General features: G+C 42.3%; 1 non-coding gene across 1 annotated transcript; it reads right to left on the reverse strand.

Moving 5' to 3' along the window:
* Positions 1–8,055: 8,055 nt before the first annotated feature.
* Trnas-uga (transfer RNA serine (anticodon UGA)) lies at positions 8,056–8,129 on the reverse strand. The gene has a single exon. It is a non-coding gene; the product is annotated as a tRNA-Ser (tRNA).
* Positions 8,130–21,907: the final 13,778 nt, after the last annotated feature.

Below are 21,907 nucleotides of genomic sequence, written 5' to 3' on the forward strand. Positions count from 1 at the left end.
TGGTTGCAATAGTTGGTGGCCTGTACAGGGACACAGGAAGTTTCTACAGCTATTAGAAGAGTGGATACTCCTGGAGGTGCACCATACAAGCCAAAAATTCCTCAAAGGTAAGGAGGTCAGGTGAGTGAGTCAAAGTCAGGTGTAAAATATGGGATATATAAGGTCCAAAGAAAGGGATTATTATGTGTCTCTCCTTAGAGATCTGCTTAGGAAGAGCAGTAGTTCTGTTAGAAGAGCACAGCTGTTAGAATTTATAAACTTTATTACTAAAATTTTCCCCTGGTTTCCTACAGAAGGAGTGGTAAATTTAAAGACATGGGCAACTGGCACCCTGCTTAAAGTTAGGCTTACAGCTTGAGGAACAAAAAAGAAAAAAAAAAAAAAAAAGGTCTCTCCAGAGAAAATATAAACTATAACTCCATGCTTTAAGAGAATAGCCTTACAAAAGAAAAAATGGTTACAGCAGTTTTCCTTACCTCTTAGTTTCTGCTGGATCTCTATCTGTCCTAGGCTTATATTTAAAAATGTAAATTACAGAGCCTGCAAGATTTACAAGGCTTATGAAAAACCAGTTAAGACAAAAGGAAAAAAGTGTCCCTTTTTAAATTCAAACTGCTTGGCTGGCTATCTTATCTGTTTTCAGCTGACTTTCTTAATCAGTTCCTCCCTAATGCTACAACACAGAAAGAGAAAAGTGAAAGATTCTAATTGTACAAGCTTTCTTTTGCTAAAATTTCTTATTTTCCCCCCTTAAGGACTTCACAGTCTTTCACATTGTTTAAATATCTAAACTGACTCTTATCTGAGATAAAAGTACACTCTGACCTGGTGAAGATGTTAGTATTGTGGCCATAAAATTTTTCTTAGAAAACTTCTGTTTTTTAAAATTCTACACGTTAATGTATTTTTCTGATTAGTATTCTTTTTTCTATTAAGGTTTTTACACTCTGCCTTTGTTCAGAAGCTATTTTCTCCAGGGTTAGCTCTTAAATACATTCAAAAATTCTGTTTAATAAAACCCAAGAGGACATAGACGTGGTGATGTTGGGAATAAATCTGATAACCATCAAGGACAAATAGCCAGCTACCTGAAACTTGATTTCAGTGTCCATCATGGCTGTTGGATTTTATACCTGGCATTTCCAATTGGACAGGTTGTTCTATGTTTAAGTCATAATATTAAAGTCTGTTGGACTCTGTTCTAATTTCTAATAGGTTAAATCTAATAGAAGCTTTAATATACATCAATAACATTACCTCCTACCTGTGGAGCGCTACTTAAAATAGTTACAAAATCTTTGCTTCTTGTCTGTTTTGTGTATGTGTGCACACCTGTGTACTGTGTTGTTGGATCTATTAGATATTATGTGCATGGTATCAAAATTGGCATTAGACAAATGAGCACTCAACAATTAAAACTTAAAGAGATGAATCCAAATAATTTAATTCAAATTAAGTAATCAGATAAAAATAAAGATATCTTTAAAATTCTAACTCACAAATTTTTTTAGTGGTCAAACAATCAATAAACTGTTGATTTCTATAAAATGTCTAAACTGTAATGTAATATTCATTGCTTCTAGGATTTTTCTTCTATAGAAAAGAAAATCCTGCTAACTATATTTGTCTGATAATTTTATTTTACAATTCAAATGAATAAATTGGATTTAAAATAAATGGAGTTGATCTTCATAAATATGTTTTCCTAAAGAGATAAATTTAAACAAAGAGTTTAGGATTGCTTTGTTTCTAGATCTTCACTAAAGCAAAATTACTGAGTTACAGTTCTAACAGGTATAATTCTACATACAAAAGTTCCTAAAAGTTTCAGCTGTGTTTCAATTAAAGCACTGTAAACAAAGTGTTTCATCTTATTAAGAGGAGTAATTGGAAAAAATTCAGAAATTTCATAAGCATTGTTTCAAAATGTGAATTTAAAAAAGGATCAACAGGTAGGAAAAGAGATATAAGGTTTATGAAGGGAAAGAGATAAGGTTTGCAAAGGGAAAGACAGGATCTGAATATGTGACAAAAAGGTCTAAGTATGTGATGGAAAGGTTTGTGTAAGTGACAAAAAGATTTGTGTCAGTTGTATAAGGTTTGTAAAGGTGACCTATTCTCCAGACACAGGTAAAATATTAATGTTCTGATGTAAACCAAAGTTTAATCCTCTATATGTTAAAGTAATATAGATTTTTAAAAACATTAATTTGCTCTTACTTATTAAGATAATTTCTTATGTCTGTGAAGTTTTAAAAAAATTTCCAACTCTGGTTAAACAATAACTATTATATTAGAGTATTTAATTACATTCCAGATTCTAAATTTTTCTTCAAAATTTAAACTTGGTTAATATAAAAACAGTAGTGTAATTGTGGTGCTATTAACTGGTTTCTTTGTATTCTAAAAGTATTCATATAAAGTCTTTTAAATGTAAGGTTTAGGAGAACATTTTACAAAACTGGTTGTTCTCTGTAACAATGGCCTACTATAAAAATAACAAATTTAATTAATAAATTATTTATGTGATTTGATATTTTGTAATTAGATAAATGTACTTTGTCATAAATTATAAAATTTTCTGGTACTTGCTACACTGAGAGGTAAACTTAAATATATTTCTAAAAGACATTAAGGAGAGCCTGGTTTATTTAAATGTTGACAATATGAGATGAAGACATTTTGCCATTTTTGCACAAAAGAGGATTAAAAGCTCTCTTGACTTGTTTAATTAATATTTCAGATGTAATGTTAAATTATGTTAACTGATTCATATGGACTCAAAAATGATGTATAAAAACTTTATAAAATAATAATAATAAAGAGTTTAAAGATTAGTTTAAAAAATAATACACCTTACCTAAGATTCGTCAAGAAGTTATACCTCATCTGAGTTAAGACTCTGACTCTCCAATTATCAAGAATATAAGCAACAACAGGTGTTGGCGAGGATGTGGGGAGAAAGGTACACTCATACATTGCTGGTGGGGCTGCAAATTAGTGCAGCCACTCTGGAAAGCAGTGTGGAGATTCCTTAGAAAACTTGGAATGGAACCACCATTTGACCCAGCTATCCCACTCCTTGGCCTAAACCCAAAGGACTTAAAATCAGCATATTACAGAGGTACAGCCACATCAATGTTCATAGCTGCTCAGTTCACAATAGCCAGATTGTGGAACCAACCTAGATGTCCTTCAATTGGTGAATGGATAACGAACCTGTGGCATATATATACAATGGAATGTTACTCTGCCATAAAGAATGATAAAATTAAGGCATTTGCAGGCAAATGGATGAAACTGGAGAATATCATGCTAAGTGAGATAAGCCAATCTCAAAAAACCAAAGGAAGAATGATATCGCTAATAAGTGGATGATGACACATAATGGGGGGTGGGAGGGGTTAGTGTTAGGGTTAGAGTTAGGGTTAGGGAGGGGGGCAAGAATGGAGGAAGGAAGGACTGTATAGAGGGAAAAGAGGGGTGGGAGGTGTGGGAGGGGTGGGAGGGAAGGGAAAAAAATAACAGAATGAATCAAACAACATTACCCTATGTAAATTTATGATTACACAAATGGTATGCCTTTACGCCATGTACAGAGAAACAACATATATCCCATTTGTTTACAATAATAAAAAAAAGACTGAAAAAAAATGTAAAAAAAAAAAGAAAATATCAAAGTCAAATGAACAAATCAGTTGCTTCAATTATCAAAGTGCTATGCTTCTTTACCTTACCAAGAAAAAAAAGAATAAACATTTTATTTGCACAAAAAAAAAAGACTCTGCCTCTCATCTTTTTCCATGTTAAAATAACCACTCAAGCTTATTTAAAGTTCAAAAGGAAGATTTTTGTTATAAATGTTAGTATAATCTTAAAATAAGTGGGAAACATATATAGTTAAATAAAGGTTTGGGATTACAAAAAAAATGATGTTTATTGGCTCATAGCTATTGTATAGTCTAAATATTTTACTCAAGAGTTTTTACTCTTGTTAAATTTCATTTTGTATTTTCCTTATAAACTTTATAACTGTTGTCTATTAATTCCTTACAGAAGTACAGAAGACCTTTTCTTTTTATATTTGGCAGCCTTTTTATATTAGAGGACACTTGATTCATACACAAAACTTACAAATTGCAACTAATGTTTTATATATTTTCAAAAGTTATTGGGAGATTTTAATTGGTTAAGGCCTAGCTTACAATTATCTCCTGCAGATTTGAGCCCTTTATTTGATATATTATGTGGAGATCCCTCTGGCCTCTCCTCAACAGCTTACTTCAGAAGCATGGACTGCCTTAATGAAAGTTGAAACTGGTATCACGACTGCACAACTTACTAAACTTAATTTACAGGAGCCTATACATGTTTTGATGTTTCCTATTTCTCATACCCCTACAGGGGCCATATGGCAGTCTTTAAAAGTTATTAAATGGCCCCATCTGTGTAGTCTCCTCCAAAATCTTTAACTCTATTTCATAATTTTGCCACTCCAGCCTACACTAGTTCATATTTTCAACAATTTCGTGATCAATGTTATATTGAAACCCGAAGTGGCATTCTTTATAATCCTCAAGGCCAGAGCATTTTAGAGTTAGCTCATTTATTCCTGAAGTTACAATTACCAAAACAAAAAATAGGAAATAGAACCCCACAAAATTGTTTAAATCATGCTCTTTTTGTATTAAATTTTTTGAACTGTGATGCTGAAGGTTGCACTGCAGCTGAGCGACATATGGCTTATACAACTATAGGTTCAACAGGTCTGGTGTGGAGGAAAGACTTATAAAGAGGACAACAGAATGGGCCAGATCCAGTGATTATGTGGGGTAGGCGTCATGCTGTATATTTCCAGAAAGCGCAGCTCATCCTCCAACCACAGTTCAAACAACTGAAGCTCATACCAGAAGTGTTCCCAGTGCCCACCAAGGATGAGATGGTGGAAAAGAAGAGGAAGAGAACCCAACGAACCCAGAAGGCTGGTCTGCCAACATGGGGACAATTGAAGAATCTGACACACCAGGCTGAACAGGTGGTAAATCAACAAGAAAACCTTTAATCTCCTGCCACAATGCTTGTGGTCATGCTGGCTTTATTAAGCTGTTAGTAAGTAGAGTTCATGGGGAAATTTACTGGACTTACTTCCCAGATCCACCTTCAGTAAGTACATCCAGTTATGTAGACTGGAGAATCTATTCCAATATTTACTAATGATACACACACAATAGGAGGCTCTTCAGACAAACATATCGCACCTGTCCATTCAGTTGGATTTAATTGTACTACTGGGTATAGTGGAAGTCAACCTGTATGTTGGTCCCATGATGACAATACCAGCTGTTTAAAAGTGACCCCAGAAGTTAAGATAGTATATGGAGGAGCCAAGGTAGCCAAACTCACTGGCCCTTGGGATGTAACTAAATGTATTCAGTTAAAAAAATGGGACTGCCTAATGACATAACTGTTTCCCGCAGAACATTCACCAATACCTTACTGTCCTAACCATACTACTACAGAATTGGGTGCCCTTCCTAAAATGGATGCAGTGTGTCCACAATTGGCCAGTACATCATAATATCTATGGCAGTAATGAATATATTTTGGATTGGTCTCATAAAGTTGGTGAGAGGCACTTGTGCTAAAAATCTATGACCCCTGGAGGATCTGTAAGTAATTTTCTGATTTTCAGTGGTGGTGGCATACAAACAGATCTTTGGCTTTTGATAGTCACCTTAGATTTCATTAACTTTACTAGTACTCCCCTACCAGATCTTCTAAATAAGGATTGTAAAGTGGCTCCTTGTTATGGCTTGCAAGTCTGTGTACAATCCCCTTATGCTTTTTTTAAAAAAAAATATAAACCTAATTTTAATAGAAAATATAGAAAAAATCTTTGGGACCTTGATTAGGCAAAGAATCCTTAGCTATAACAGCAGAAGCACAGTCTGTAATAATATTTTTAAATAACAAACTAGATTTCATGAAAACCTGGAACTGTTGCTCTGCAAAAGGCTCTTATGAAAGGATAAGCTAGTGACTGCAGGGAATCTTCAAATCACCACTTGCCAGAACACTTGCACCCAGGATAAAGAATTCTCAAAACACATAGGAAATTCACAGCTCAATTTTTTTTAAATGGACAAAAAATTTGAACAGACACTTCACCAAAGATGGTATGCCAATGGAAAATAAGTAAATGAAACGTCTGCCATCAGAAGAACATGTGACAGACATCATTGCTCTATGTACATGTATGATTACACGAATGGCATGAATCCGCATCATGTACAACCATAGAAACAAAATTATGTACCCCATTTGTGTACAATGAATCAAAATGCAGCCTATAAAAAATTAAAAGCTAAATAAAAATAATAAAAAAAAGAAGAACATGTGAATTAAGATCACAATGAAAAGTCACCGTAAACCCGTTAAAACGGCTAAATGAAACAACAGCAAATTACAAAAAACTTATGTTTTAATTACTGGAAATATGAAAGTAAACTTGTGGGCTGCGGATATAGCTCAGCTGGTAGAGTGCTTGCTTGTCAAGTACAAGGCCCTGGGTTCAATCCCCAGCACCACACACACACACACACACACACACACACACACACAAAATAAATAAATAAAAAAACCCAAAAGTAAACTTGTTATAACTGTAATTTGACTAATTGTATTACTAAGTATAACAGAGGACAAGGAACACTTGTGTTAAAACAAACTTCTTTTATTATGACTCCACCTAATATTTCAGAGCCCAGGTATTCCAATACTGGATGGAGTTCAAGTTCTACAGTAGATTTATGCCCAGTTAGATAGAAAGTGTTGTGCTCTTGGTCTTGTTATAATTGGAATAGTTGTCTTGATATCTGCTTTAGTTTCTGTCATGACTGCTGCTATAGGTTTATTCAAAGGCATACAAAATGCTCAATTTACTAATAATTTGGCTCAAAATACTTCTAAAACTTTACAAAATCAGGCAAATATTGATGATAAGTTAGAGGAAAAATTAAATACTTTAGAAGCTATAGTTATTAATATTGGAAATGAACTTTCCCAATCTTAAATTTAGACAAAAGCTCCACTGCCATGCTAACTACAGATATGTTTGTGTCACAGCAGCAAAGTATAATGCTTCTCAGTGGGATTGGGAGAAAGTTAAAAATCATGTAATGGGTATTTGGCAAAGAAATAATGATAACCTTGATCTTATGGAGTTATGTCATCATATCCAGGACATTCAAAAAAGTCGAATTGATTCTGTGGATCCTGCATGAATTGCTAAACAAATACTTAATGATCTAAATGGCTGTAATCCCTGGAATATATTAAAACATACAGCATGGTACATTTTTGGAGTTATATCTTTGCTACTAATTCTCTTTTGTGTTGTAACAATAGGATGCCGAATCTTTTGAGGAAAACTCTAATGACTCAAGAGTCTTAAACCATCGCTTGCATTTAAAAAATATAAAAGGAAGAGATGTGGAGAGCAGTGACAGAGGATGGGACAGCAGTACTGAGTTCCATTAGCTCTGACCTTGATCTCAGGCACACAGCTCCTGGGAAGGAAGGAACTCTTATGCTAGACAACCAGGATGTTTCACCAACTAGCTTCTCCAGTTCCTGCCTGCTTTACAGTAACTTTAGACAATAGACTTTCTTGAGAGCTGCAAAAAGCTTCTAACATTGCACTTTGCAACTGTGAATTGCAACTGTGGAAAAGCTACATAGATGTCCCAGTTTCTATAACCTTTTGAATACAAAGAATAATGGTTGCATAGTCTTTAGCATGATAATGAGATATATATAAATAAAGATTGCTGGTGTAACTCTTCAGATCTGCATCTCCATCAGAGAGCAGAGCTCCACCTGATTCCAGCTTAATCTTCAAGATCTGTGTCTGTGAATTTTTATTTCCAATCCCCCTTTGTCCCTCGCTGGACCTGAGAGTTTGATCGAACTGGTCGTGACAGTTAATTTTTTGTGTATGATGCGAGGAAGGGGTCCAGCTTAATTTTTTTTTCTTTTCTTTTTTTTTTTTTTTTTTTGGGGTGCTGGGGTTCGAACCCAGGGCCTTGTGCTTTCAAGGCAAGCACTCTACCAACTGAGCTATCTCCCCAGCCCCTTTTTTTTCTTTTTTTGATACTGCAAATTGAACACAGGAACCCAAGGTCCTTTACCAATTAGCTATATCCACAGCTCTATTTTTTTTTTCCTTTTTTAGACAGGATGTGGCAAGTGACCCAGTCTGACCCTGAACTTGTAATCCTCCTGCCTCAGCCCCCTGAGTTGCTGGAATTACAGGTGTGTGCCACTGTGCCTGGCTCCTTTCATTCTTTTGCCTGTGTATATCCAACTGTGCCAGCACCATTTGTTGGGAAGACTATTGTTTTTTGTTTTTGTGATGGGGATCTTGCTATGTTGCCCTGGTTGGTTTTGAATTTCTGGGCTCAAGAGATTCTCTCATCTCAGTCTCCCAAGTAGTTGATACAAGGGTGTACACCACTGCACCTAGCAGAAAGACTTTTCTTTTCCCACTGAATTTTCTTGGTACCCATGTTAAAGATCAATTGGTTGTTCAACTTTTGTGGGTGTGTGTGTGGCACTGGGAATTGAACCCAGGGCTTCTCACATGTTAAGCAACTGCTCTAGCACTAAGCTACATCGCCAGTCCTTCAATCCTTAAATGCATAATGGCAATAGACATACTTGGCAACTGGAAGAATGCTCACATAGGTTCTCTGGCCCCTTTGGTAAAGAAGACTAAATGCAAGCTCCAGGCCATGCTCACTCCAGACCAAAATAGTAGAACAGAAGCAATATTGCATCACAGGGAACTGCAGAGGTTAATGCCATCATGGTAGACTTTTTAAAAGGATGGTGATACCTATCACATCTCCATTTAACTCACCTGCTTGTACGGTGCAGCAGTCAGACAGAACTCAGGCTATCATAAGTTTAACCAAGTGGTGACTTGCTCTGCAGATGTACTCAATGCTGCTCCAGATATAGTCTCTTTACTGTGGCAAATCAACATGACCCCTGACTCTTGGTACATAGCTGTTGATCTGGCCATTGTAGTTTTCCCCATACCTATTGGTAAGGTCCACCAGAGGCTGTTTTTTTGTTTTGTTTTGTTTTAACGTGGTAGGACCAACAGCACAGCATCACAGTCTCACCTCAGAGCTATGTCAACTCTCCTGCTGTCTGCCATATGTAATTTGTAGAGATCTTGACCATCTTTGACATTCCATAAAACATCATCAAATCTTCTTCATTGACATTATACTAACTGATCTGATGAGGAATAGTAAATAGAAATTCTTTGGATGTCTTAAGACATATGCAAACTGTATCATAAGTGCTAAATTTCTCAAAATTTCAGAAGTCCACCACCCTGTACTTTGGGGGTCTGATGGTACAGATGGTCAAAATGTCCTCTACTAGATAAAAGACAACTAATTACATTCACACAACCTATAATAAAATACAAGGTCCAATGTTTGGTGAGCCTTTTGGGATTTGGGAGTTAACATATGCCACATTTGAGTGTGATTATCTGGACACCCAAGAGTCATCTATAGACCTATCAGTTTGGAGTGGAAACCGAGAAAAAGACTGTACAGCAGTGTAAGTAAGCTACTCTACCACTGGTCCCTGTGGTCCAGCAGACCCAAAGACACTGGGACTGTCTGTGGCAAATAGGGACACTGTTGGCAACTTTGGAAAACCCAAGAGGAAAATTACAGCTTGGTTCTACAGGATTTTGAATCAAATCTATCCCCTTTTTTGCATATACTCATTTTTTTTTTCTTACTCTTTTTTAAGCAATAGTTTCTGACTTGATACTGGGCCTGGGTAGAAACAGAAGACCTACCCATGGGAACTCAAGTGACTATACAGGCTGGGTATTGCTTTCCTCATCCACAAAGTCAGGTGCACACAGCAACAAGAGATTATCAAGTAGCAATGGCACATTAGAGACCAGGCTCATACAGGTACAAGGAGGTGTCTCAGGTTCTCTCCCCACCAGCTCCTGCTGTAGTACTTTGTCTCCTGAAATCCATTCCTACATCCTATTGAGAGTCATGACTGAGAAAGAAAAAAATTGAGCCTGGTTTACAGATGGATCTGTATGATATGCAGTTTCCACCCCAGTGCCGAGCTGTGGCACTACAGCCTTAGTAGTAGAACAGCAGTGGTGAAGAGAAATCCTAGGAGCAGCACACCTGCCTGGAACGGGAAGTGCCAGAAGACTAGGTGTACAGAGACTCAAGGGACATGGCAACTGATCTGGTCGGGCTGTCAGGGACTTTAAAGGAATAAGATTGGGGGCTGGGGTTGTAGCTCAGAGGCGGAGAGCTTGCCTAGCATGTGTCAGGCCCTGGTTTCATCCCTAGTACTGACAAAACAAACAAAAAAGAGATTGGAAAACTAATGTTAAAGAAGTCTGGAGAAGGTGGCACACACCTATAATCCCAGCCGCTCAAGAGGCTGAGGCAGGAGTTCAAGGGCAGCCTCAGCAACTTAGCAAGGCCCTAAGCAACTTAGCAAGAACCTGTCTTTAATATATATATATAGTAGTACCCTGAAGAGCAGTAGTGAAGATAAACAAACAAAACTGAATACAATGGAATTGCTATGTAAGTAGTTGTTGTTGAAAGCACCCAGAAAACCGTTCCAGATGCAGAAACTCACACAAGAGACTTTATTAAGTGGACACTCAGTGTCTGCCCTCAAGGGTGAGAGAGAGGGGTGGGGGAGACAGACAATGGCAGGGGAGCTATTCTTCCGCAGGCTAATAAGGATCTGACCAATGACTGAGGAGGAAGTTTGTGGGCTAATGATCTAGGTTGTAAAATGGTGGTGGGGGGCAGAATAATGGCAGCAGCAAAATGGTGGAAGAGCAGCAAATGGCTGCAGCTTTGTTAACCCATTGTCCCTTCAGTTATACTGTATTGCTTAGGGAATGGTGACCAGAAAAAAAATTTGGTAGAGGGGGGCATATTTAGTACAGGTACCTTTTTATGAGATTGGGTCTCACTATGTTGCCCAGGATGGCCTGGAACTCCAGGACTCAAGCAATCCTCCCACTTGTCTCCTGAGTAACTGGGACTTACAGGCCTGTGCACCACACCCTTCTGCAGGTTTGTTTTTTTTTTTCCTGAGTGTTTGGATCTGGACTGGTTGCACTGTGGACACACAGCCCATGCATACAGAAGGCTGACTCTTCAGGTCCCAGCACTGTCTCAGAACCAGCCTGGTTCTCATACTCTTTCTCCCCCAGGACCATTCTAAATACACTCACCTCAGCTCTCACCCTGGCAGGTCTTGGTGACCTACCTGGCAGTGGAACCAAACCCTTTACTCCTGGGAGATCTGAACCTTGATAATCACTTCTTTCTCAGCCTGGGGCTGTGCTCACTAATTGGCCATACTCTCAGAGGGTTGAGGACAACCAGATACCAGATGTTTTTTCCTTTCCTCCTTTTTATTAAACATTGAGCCCCTGGTCTCAGAGGTGGGGCCTCTTAATCCTGACTGGTGCAGGGGACAAATTGCAGTAATAGTAAAGAGACATCAGCAAAGAAGTTTGCAACCTGAATAACTACATTCACCAAGGGCCAGCTTCCCTTAAAATGATGCCCTCACATTGACCCCAAGAACAGCTAGTGACATGAGCAGCTGTTTGGTTGGAGTACTGCCACACTCCACAGAACAGGTTGAATTTTGTTTTTTAAACTGGGGATTTAACCCAAGGGTGCTTTACCACTGATCTACATCCCCAGACCTTTATATTTTTTATTTTGTGGCAAGGTCTTGTGAAGTTATTTAGGACCTTGCTAAGTTACTGAGGCTGGCCTTGAACTTGCTATCTTTCTGCCTCAGCCTCCTGAGGAGGTGTGAAATTTTTTACTCAGTAAGATTTAGAAGAAAAGGGGGAAGTGGTTTATCAGATGCCCCAGGAACTGTAATGTCTCAGACACTAGACATTTTCATATAAATCAATCAGTTGACCCCACTGCTTTTTGGCGTTGCCTGATCAGTAGTTAGACTCATCCATGGCCCTAGAAGGGCAGTCATTCCTTGTTCCTTTCAGAAGGACCCTTTCAAGGAATTGATATAGCTGGGTGCAGTGGCAGATCCTGTATTCCCAGTGGCTGGGGAGGCTGAAGCAGGAGGATCATGAGTTCAAGGCCAGACTCAGCAATTTAGCAAGGCCCTAAGCAACTCAGAGAGACCCTGTCTCTAAATAAAATATTTTAAAAGGGCTGGGGATGTGACTCAGTGGTTAAGTGTTGGGGTCTTAAGCCCCTTGCTCTTCTCGACCAGCAACAAGGCCAGACCGGGATAGGTAGGGCTGACTGACCACCCGCAGGCAGCCCTCTGGGCAGAGGACAATCAGACTCGTCAGGGAGACCAGTCACAGCAGCAACTCGTTTACTGAGGAAATCACACAGCTTTTATGTAGGGTGGAGGCTAGGTGGGAACCAATCAGCTTAAAGGTCAGCAAGGCACAGGGGTTCACGCAGGCGAGAGTCCCATAGGACTATATGGCAAGCACGAGCTGATCACGTTCACCGAACTGTTGTTAACCAATCCCCGACTTTGGTCTGATTTATCGCCATTAACTTTTGAAACTGACTTTGGGGCCTTGATCTTGCTCCCTCGCCAGGGAGTAAGGAGTCAGCCTGAGTTAGTTAACGTGTCATTAGTCCCAACAGTTAAGCATCCCTGGGTTCAATCCCCTGTACCAAAAGAGAGGGGCAGAGAGGGAGAGAGAGAGGGAGTAAGAGAAAAGAAACTGATGTAGATAATCACCTATACATTCCCAGGTGCTGTCCCGGCCCTTGTGTGCTCCACCAAAGTGCTCAATCCCAGACACTCAACACTCTGTTTATTATATAGCAGCTCCAGGGTGGGGGTGGCTCAGATTTTCAAGCTGTACTCTTTAGGATGGGAATTCATAGCAACACCTGGTGACAACACAATTCAGCAGCCATCAAGAGTTAGGGACTGTGAGAGTCAGTGGTACTTTCCCAGGCTATGGCTGCTACCTGTGGGGTCCATTACAGCCCAGTTAACCAAGAGTAGATTAAGGGTATATCACCTCCATCTGGAGCCAAACCACCCTGCTCACAGTGCTAGTGGCTCTAAGGGTCCCCAGGATTTGTTTCCATCAGGTATGCTGGGACACCAGACTTAAAAATGACCATCATGAGGAAGTTTTCACTCAGTTCACTGTTTGCCATGCCAACAACACTGCCAGCGCGCACAGTGACACCAGGATTGGTCAGAGGGCAGGAGGGGGGAAGTGTGGGCAAGAGACTTTTCCATGGTTTTCTCAGGAAAGAACTGGTAGGGCAGGGTGGGCGGGCTTAGCTTGAATAGTTTCAGTGGGCTGTGTGCGATGGGGTCCCTAGTTTTCTGGTCTCTGGTACTAGAGTGATTAGGGCAGGGAACAGAGTGGAAGGGCCCCAAGAAAGCTGGGTGGTTAGGGGTCCAAGCTCTGGATTCCTTGCTTTGAATATGAAAGGCAGTCTCACAGGTGAGTCATCTTCTGCCTGTAGGAACTGGATGACAGGGTGTAGTAGTCTTCCTGGAGGGCCATGGGTTCATCATGGCTTGGGACTGTAGCTATGTAGTAAGTTCACTAGATGCATAAGGAAATGCACAGTAAAAGAAACAAGCTAAATATATCATCCTGTTATCTGTAGAAACCAAAATAAAAGCAAAAGAGTATGTTAGGACAGATCCTGAGATTGGCCCAAGACTGGATTATGGCTGTTCTGAGCTACAGCTACTAGTTTGTTTATTATTTATTTACTCATTTGGTATTAGGGATTTAACTCAGAGGTGCTTTACCACTGAGTCACACCCTCAGTCATTTTTATTTTTTATTTTTGAGACAGGGTCTCACTAAGTTGCTTAAGGTCTTGCTAAATTGCTGAAGCTGGCTTCAAACTTGCAATCCTCTTGCCTCAACCTCCTGAGTTACTGGTATTACAGGTGTGTACCACAATGCCCAGCTACAGTTTCTTATCTTAAAGCCACTGTTTTGGGGCTGGGGAGATAGCTCAGGCGGTAGAGTGCTTGCCTTGTAAGCACCAGGCCCTGGGTTCGATCCCCAGCACCCCCCCAAAAAAAAAGCCACTGTTTTAGTTAACTGTGTGTCACTGTGACCAAAAGACATGACAAAAGCAAAGTAGAAGAGGAAAAGTTTATTTTGGCTTATGGTTCCAGAGGTTCAATCCATGGATGGCCAACTCAGCTCTGGGCCAGAGGTAAGGCAGAATATCACAGGGAAAGGGCATGGTGGAGGAAAGCAGTTCAGGACATGGCATCCAGGAAGCAGAGAGAGCTCTGTGCTCACCAGGGACAAAATATAAACCTCGAAGGCACACCCCCAGTGACCTAATTCCTCCAGTCACAGCCTACCTGTCTATTCTTGCCACCCAATTAGTCCATATGGGTGCATCAATCCACTGATTAAGTCAGAGCACTCATAATCTTATCATTTAAGTTCTTGCATTGTCTCACACATGAAGTTTTGGGGACACCACATATCCAAACCAAAACAGCCACCATCAGAGGGGAAAATGATGCTGAAACATCATACAGGGTAGATGGTTAGAATTATTCACAGGAGAACGAGGAAAAACAAGGGAGCAGTCAAGGGACCCAGCCAGCAGTGCAGACATCTTGAAGACACTGTTAAGAAATGGGATGGATAGAGCAGGTGCTGATGGGCTCAAAGCCAAGGGTCAGAACAAGCTCTCCTAGAAGTCAGGTGGACTGATGAGAGGCAAGATCAAAGGGCCCTAAACAGGTCTGCTTTGTTCCCCCTATTTTGGAGGAATTAAAAAGCTTGGAGGCAAGTTAAAAACTTTAAAAGTTTGGTGAAAGTTGATCTGCAATCACCTGGAGCATTGGTCCCATAATCTCATTAAGATAATGACCACCACTGGTGGTGCATGCCTATAATCCCAGTGGTTCAGGAGGCTGAGGCAGGAGGATCTCAAGTTCAAAGCCAGCCTCAGCAGCTCAGCAAGACCCTGTATCTAAATAAAATACAAAAAAGGGCTGGGGATGTGGCTCAGTGGTTAAGTGCCCCTGAGTTCAATCCCTGGTACCAAAACAACAACAACAACAACAACAACAACAATAAAAACCATCCCCTCTGGAGACTCAAGCCCATAGGGACATGAGAAGAAGGGACTGCAGAAGAGACTTTTTTGGGATTACTTCATTTGGGACTCCTGCATGCTATGATTCCATAACCTACCTGTGAAGTCCTAATGGGAGTGAGAGAATATAGGAATGCAATATTTGATGGAATGGAAATTGGAAGGTCTGACAGACTATGTACAGCAGTTACATCTCTTTTACCTGAAGGTATTATGGAGACAGATATGGGTTGACCTGGGGGAAATTTACTCTATCTAGACTGGCAAATAAATCTGCCTATCTGCCAACATTGATTTGACATTCTGGATGGGAGCCAGTAAGATTGCCCAAGCAAATCATTAATTTGCTTTCCAAGAGCGCTGTGTGAGGCTGGGGATTAGGATGAAATAAACCCTGGGTTTAATCACCAGTAATTACAAAACACACACACACACACACACATACACACACACAAAAGTCAGGCATGATGGTGGTGAACACCTTAATTCCAGTAGCTCCAGAGGCTAAGGCAGGAGGATCACAAGTTAGAGGCCAGCCTCAGCAATTTAGTAAGACCCTAAGCAAATTAGTGAGACCCTCCCTGTCTCTAAATAATATATTTTACAAAGGGCTGGGGGTATAGCTTGGTGGTACAGCAATCTGGGTTAAATCCCCAGTACAAAAAGAGAAAAAGATTAAAAAAAAAAAAAAAAAAAAAAAAAAAAAAAAAAAAAAAAAAAAGCCCTGTGTGGAGCACAGGTATAAGCCTATGAGTGTCACCTAGTGGCAATTTATGGGATTTTAGACCAGAACATTGCCATTTGAGAGACAAAGTGATTTTGAGATTGCCAGTATGATTTAAAGATATAAAATAACCTTGAAACCTGAAAGACTTATTATGTCTCAGATGATGTTGGAAAATGCTCAGATAAGGATAGTGCCTGAAGGAGTCCATAATATAATGGAAACAGCTTATACAAGAAGATGCCACTTGGGGTGTGCAAGGAGGTAGACCTGAGCTCTTTTCCCCTGGAATCACTTTGGAATCACCTGAGTAGCTTCTGGATTCTGTGACCACTTGGTCCGCTTGGGAAGTGCCTTATGAAGAGCTCTTATTGAACAACAAAGAGCTGCTTGGTTTATGGATGGTTATTTCAGGGAGAGAAGACAACTTTCTGACTGGAAGGCTGCCACTCTGATAGAGAAAGCAGAAACAAGCAAACCTGGTAGGCATAATTGCAAGCTGCTTGCCCCATGTCTGGGCTTCCACCCACTCAGGGGCAGTGGGAAAACCATCTATTGAGAGGATGCCTGAAGGGCACATTGGCTCTGTAGGAAATTGGCTCTATGTAAATTGCTATAGGAATCTCCCAGGAGGTCTTGCTAATGCCACAGAAGAACCACATTTCAGGATTGGAAGGTGTTCAGAATCAGGGAGTGGATGTTCCATGGAAGTCACCTAAGGGCCCATTAAAGGAACAGACATGGTGGGGGTGCTATAGCAATGTAGATAGGGGCTGTGTCTAGGCATGTTCTTCTTGCAGTCAATAAGAACTGTTTTGTCTGCCAACAAGAGAGGCAGAAACTGCAGATGGCTGTGGACAGACTCCTGGGGGAAGGCCCTGCACATATCTGGTAAGTCAAACTAATGCCTGTAGCCCCAGAGGTTCCGACGAGTAGACAGTCCCTCTGCACCCGGCTTAGCCTACCTCTGGAAGATGCCAGTGTTAAAGGTCCAGAATGGAAAATACTGCACCTATTTGACCTGCCAGGTCATGTTTCAGACCACGGAACATATTCTACAGCCCATGACGTCCAACCATGGGCGCAGAGGTATCCTCAAAATAATGGTTTGATGAAGAACTGGAATAGAGGATGGAAACATTTGTTGACTAAAATAAGGGGAGCTAAAGGCCTGAAGGACTGGTTACAAGCCTTCATGAGTGTGTGCACACACTCAACATGCCTCTGCTTTTTTAGAGGACCTAGGAAAGAGTAAGTGGGAAAGGATGCTGGCATGATGATACTTTTTTTTCCTTTTCCCCCCACATCGCCTCAACTTCTTTTGTCTTAATTGACACAGGGAACGGAGGATCAGGGTTGAAACTACAGGTACCAGAAGTAGTGATGATTTCTAAGGAAAAGATTGCATACCTTTAACCCTTTATGTCAGAATTTCTGAGGGCCTGATGGTTGGGTCTTCACCTCATCTGCCAAAATTGGGTCAATAGTGAGTGCATGTGTTGTCTTGTAATGGAGATAGTCTGCTCACTGTGTAGCTGGGTGACTTTACTCTATTTGAACAGGATGGACTTGGGGGGAGGTACTTGCTGAGATGAGCATTACTACCGGCGACCTAGGCCAGCACAGTGGCTGAACTAATGTCCCTTCTAAAGGTGGAAAAGTGTGGGTACAAATGAAGAGGAGGAATAGAAGCTGAGGGTAAAGGATATGGACTATGCAATAAGGGAAATTCAGTATTACAGTAACACCTTGAAAGATGCTTACAGCAAGACATGATGTTGTCTCTTAGCTCTGACCAGATGCTTGAGGGAAACCCAAGTGCTGCTAAGACCACTCCTGTTTTTGGAACTTGAAACATGTGAACAGAAGCCTGAAAACAGGAGTGGCCTCACTTCAGGAGGCATTTTAACTAGACAACATGATGATGGATTGGACTTACTTAATGACTGAGGGAACCCTGTAATGTGCCAGCACTTTTTGACTCTTATTTCAGAATACACCTACTGCCATACTGCAAGATGGTATAATATTGGCAGGTTATAATTCTGATATTGATAGTCCAAAGCACTGGGAATTTGTGTTAAGGCCTCTTCTTCTTATTCATTTTTGTGTGTGTGTGTGGTGCTGGGGATCAAATCCAGAACCTCACGCCTGCTAGGCAAGCACTGTACCACTGAGCTGCATCCCCAGCTTTTATTTTGTTTTGAGACAGAATATTGCTAAATTTCCCAGACTAGCCTTGAATTTAGGATCTTCCTGCCTTAGCCTCCAAGTAGCTGGGAAGTATGTGCCACTGTTCCCAGCAACTACTACTGTTTAAGAGGATGTACGAAAGAGGGAAGCCTGGGAACTTTCTGGAAGTGACTATTGAGCCCAGTTGGCATAGGCAGGCAGATGGGCAAGGGCAGGAGGAGTAGTTCTGCCCAGCTTGAATTTTCCTTTAGGGTGATGAGGAGCCATTACCTGGCTTTCAACAGGGGCATAACCTGTGTAGCTCCAAGACAAAAGAGTACTACTGTATGAGTAGAGGAGAGGATGAATAATGTGGGAGACTGGGGTCAGGCAGCTCAGGGAGGAGACTGGGCAGGGAGGAGACTGTAGCTACTCTCAGTTGGAGGTTCTGGTGGGTCACCAGGACAAATCTCCTGCATCCTGTTGGTAAAAGTAGGAGGGATGGTGAGGGAGGGGTAGGCTGCCCACTTTAGGGGGACCTGACTGGGATAAGCGCATGGGGGTTCCCTTCTTCCTTCCCATGCAACCCAGTAGTGTTGACTATGACAACCAGTGTTCCTGCTGCATTGTTGAGCCCAATTGTTGAGACTGACTATCTAGGTTATAGGATGGGAGAGGGAGAAAAGGCTGCAGCATAAAGGGCGTGGGAGCAGTTTTATATTATAGGTGTGCCCCTAGCATTGTGTTTTCCAGAGAAGACCTGCTGAAGTTGGAACTCTTCCTTTGCTACCTTTGTGTGTAAATTGATCTCTTTCTCCATCAAGCCTGTGAGCTCTACAAAAGCCCAGTGCAGGACCTTGGGGAGGTAGGACAGAGGTTCTAAGACTAGTCTCTGCTGAGGGGCAGGGGCACGGGCCTCCTGTTGGTCCCAGGTCCAGAAGGCATTGGCTCTAACATTTTCTCAAAGTGGACCAGAAGGGCATGGGAGGGCTTAGGAAAGGAGATTTGTTGGTCCAAGCCCCATCCCTGCACCTGTCATTTTCCCTGGAAGGTATTGCTCCTGACTGCCCTTGATCCATATTCATGGGAGGCCTGAGGCTAGGCTGACCTCAGCTTGCACACTGTTCCCTAACTTGACTCTTCCCCAGGGCTTCTAGGATGAAGGTCAAAATTCCTTAATGTCCCTGCAACCTCTACCTCATTTCCCTTGCCTTATTCCTTCTCTGAGCGTGGTGGGAACTTTCCTCTGGGAACCTCCTTGCCCCTATCCTGCCCAGACTCCAAGGTGGGGCCACCTGGGGCCAGATGTCTGACTAGAAGTTTTGTAATTGCACAGTATAGATGTTGTTTTTAGTGAAATAAAACTGATAACTCATTCACAAGACTTGTGACTGCTTTCTTCAGATATGACTGATTATAGAACCCATCAACCCTTTCTGGGCCCAGTTAGCCTCTCAAGTGTCGCCCTGTACCATGTTCTTTGCTCTGTGTAGCCCACGGGCCTTGTTTCAGTCTGCAAACTGCCACATTCCTTTGAGCCTCAGGGATTTTTGCACATGTTGTTTTGTCTGTATTCTCTTGTATCCTTACTGTACACTGATATCTCTCACCTCCTTGATTAGGTCAAAATGCTCCTTAGGTGTTATAAGAAAATGCAGCTCAGTTCAGGTCCCAAGGCAGTTCAGATCCTTAAATCCAGGGGAGCAAGCAAACTCTCTGTGGTGCCCAGTCTGAGTCAGTCCAGCGATAGCACCCAGAAAGGCACTCCGGACATGGGAACTCACACCAGAGATTTTTATTAAGTGGACGACAGCGTCCGCTCTCAGGGCTGGGAGAGAGAGAGAGAGAGGGGAGAGAGAGAGAGAGAGAGAGAGAAAGGCGCAGGAGCTTCTCCTAAGTAGTGGAATTTCATGGGCTAACAATGATCAGGCCAATTGCTGAGAAGGGGGTTTGCAGGCAGACTAGTGGACCAATAAGTGACTAGGATGTTCACAGACTGACTATCTAGGTTATAAGAGAGGAGAGGGAGAAATGGTTGCAGCATAAAGGGCGTGGGAGCAGTTTTATATTATAGGTGTGCCCCTAGCATTGTGTTTTCCAGAGAAGACCTGCTGAAGTTGGAACTCTTCCTTTGCTACCTTTGTGTGTAAATTGGTCTCTTTCTCCATCAAGCCTGTGAGCTCTACAAAAGCCCACTGTTGTGTTCTCCCAACCACTGCCACCAGGAGAGTGCCTGGTATCCTTTAACCACTCAGCAAATATTTGGTACTGAATGGACAGTGGGTGGGTAGATGTATGGTCCCAGGCAGCAGTTCTTGGCTTGAGCAATTGGTGATTCCTATGGCAGTGACTCTTAGAGAACCTCCAAGGAACTGAGGCTTGACTCATGGGTGCCTGTGTTTACCTAGGGATAAGTCTTTTTGGAGAAACTACCCTCCCCCTTCTTTATTCTTGGTTTGCTCATGCCTGGCAGTAATGCCCCACCCTGTTTGCAGTGGTTCTCATCTTCCTGTCCTGTAGGTGTGCCTAGGAGGCACAGTAGCAACCCGGGAAAGTTAAAAAGTCACGTTCCAGAAGAGTTCATGAGCCCTGCGGCTGCACACTCCTGAATTTTCAACCCCTAATCCCCGCTACTTGGAAGGCTGAGGCAGGAGTATTGCAAATTTGAGGCCAGTCTTGGCAATTTAGCAAGACCCTGTCTCAAAAAATAAAATTTAAAAATGGATGGGAAAGTAGTTCAATGATAAAGCGCTTGCCTATCATGCCCTGACCCTGGGTTCAGAACCTGGGTTCAATACCCAGACCCAAGGGGGTTTTAAAAAAAGGGCTCATGGACTCTGAGTAAGGCAACCAGAGAGGAGGAAGTCTGTGGTTGTACTGGTCCTAGTCTTAAAGAGGGGTGGCCGCTTCATACCTGGTACTGTATAGGCATTGGCTTTGATCCTTCCACAATACTGTCTCAGGGCCCCCGTGTCACACACAATTGAGTCAGCAGTGACAGGAGAGGAGCCCAAATCTGTCGACTCCAGAACCCAGGGTTCCCTAAAAAAGCCAGATGGCAAGTTTCCAGTATATGGCCTGGCTTGGGAAGCTTTGATTCTATTGACTTTTCGTGGCAACATAGCTTCCCTGCAGTCGAAGAGGGGGAGCCGGCAGATTATTCCCATTCGACACGATAGGAAGCTGAGGCCCCGCCTAGGACCTTGGGATGCAGACCGCAGGAAGGCACAGGAACAGTTAACGAGAGCAGGAGCCGGGTTCGCTCCGCCTCCAACAGCGCCTGCGCAGCTCAGCCTCGTTCCCGCTCAACCCCGCCCCCATCGCCTGGGTTTTCAAATTTGAAACCTGCTTGTTTTCCCGCCGGAACGTGTTGACCAGCAGCGGGAGAGGGCAGGGCCGCGTGACAGCCAATCGTGCCTCAGAGGCTCCCGAGTCCCACCCAGAAGATGACGACAGCGATCCTAGGCCAGAAACAAGCGAATGGGCTAGCGGCTCCCGGCCGGCCCAGCCCCAGCGGCGCCCACGTGCAGCGAGAGCCCGGGCCTCCTGGGGACCGATTGGCCCCTACAGCGCCGTTCTGTGTGTGAGGGCTCTTTACCTGCACGGGGCTGGTAAAGGCCTCCAAACGCCAAGGAACCGGCGGGGTCGCTGAGATAAGAGAGCAAGACACAGCAGCCAGCCCAGGGGTTGACCCACCGGCCAGGCCTGGAGACGGCTTCGGCACCTGCCCCGCGAGCGTCCCAGGCCACTTGTGGGCAGGCGGGTTCGCAGAGGGTGGGAGTTTTCCAAGGGGGCGGGGCCGATGACTGGGTGT

The sequence above is a fragment of the Sciurus carolinensis genome, chromosome 6 (assembly GCF_902686445.1).
Source record: "Sciurus carolinensis chromosome 6, mSciCar1.2, whole genome shotgun sequence".
Taxonomy (NCBI): domain Eukaryota; kingdom Metazoa; phylum Chordata; class Mammalia; order Rodentia; family Sciuridae; genus Sciurus; species Sciurus carolinensis.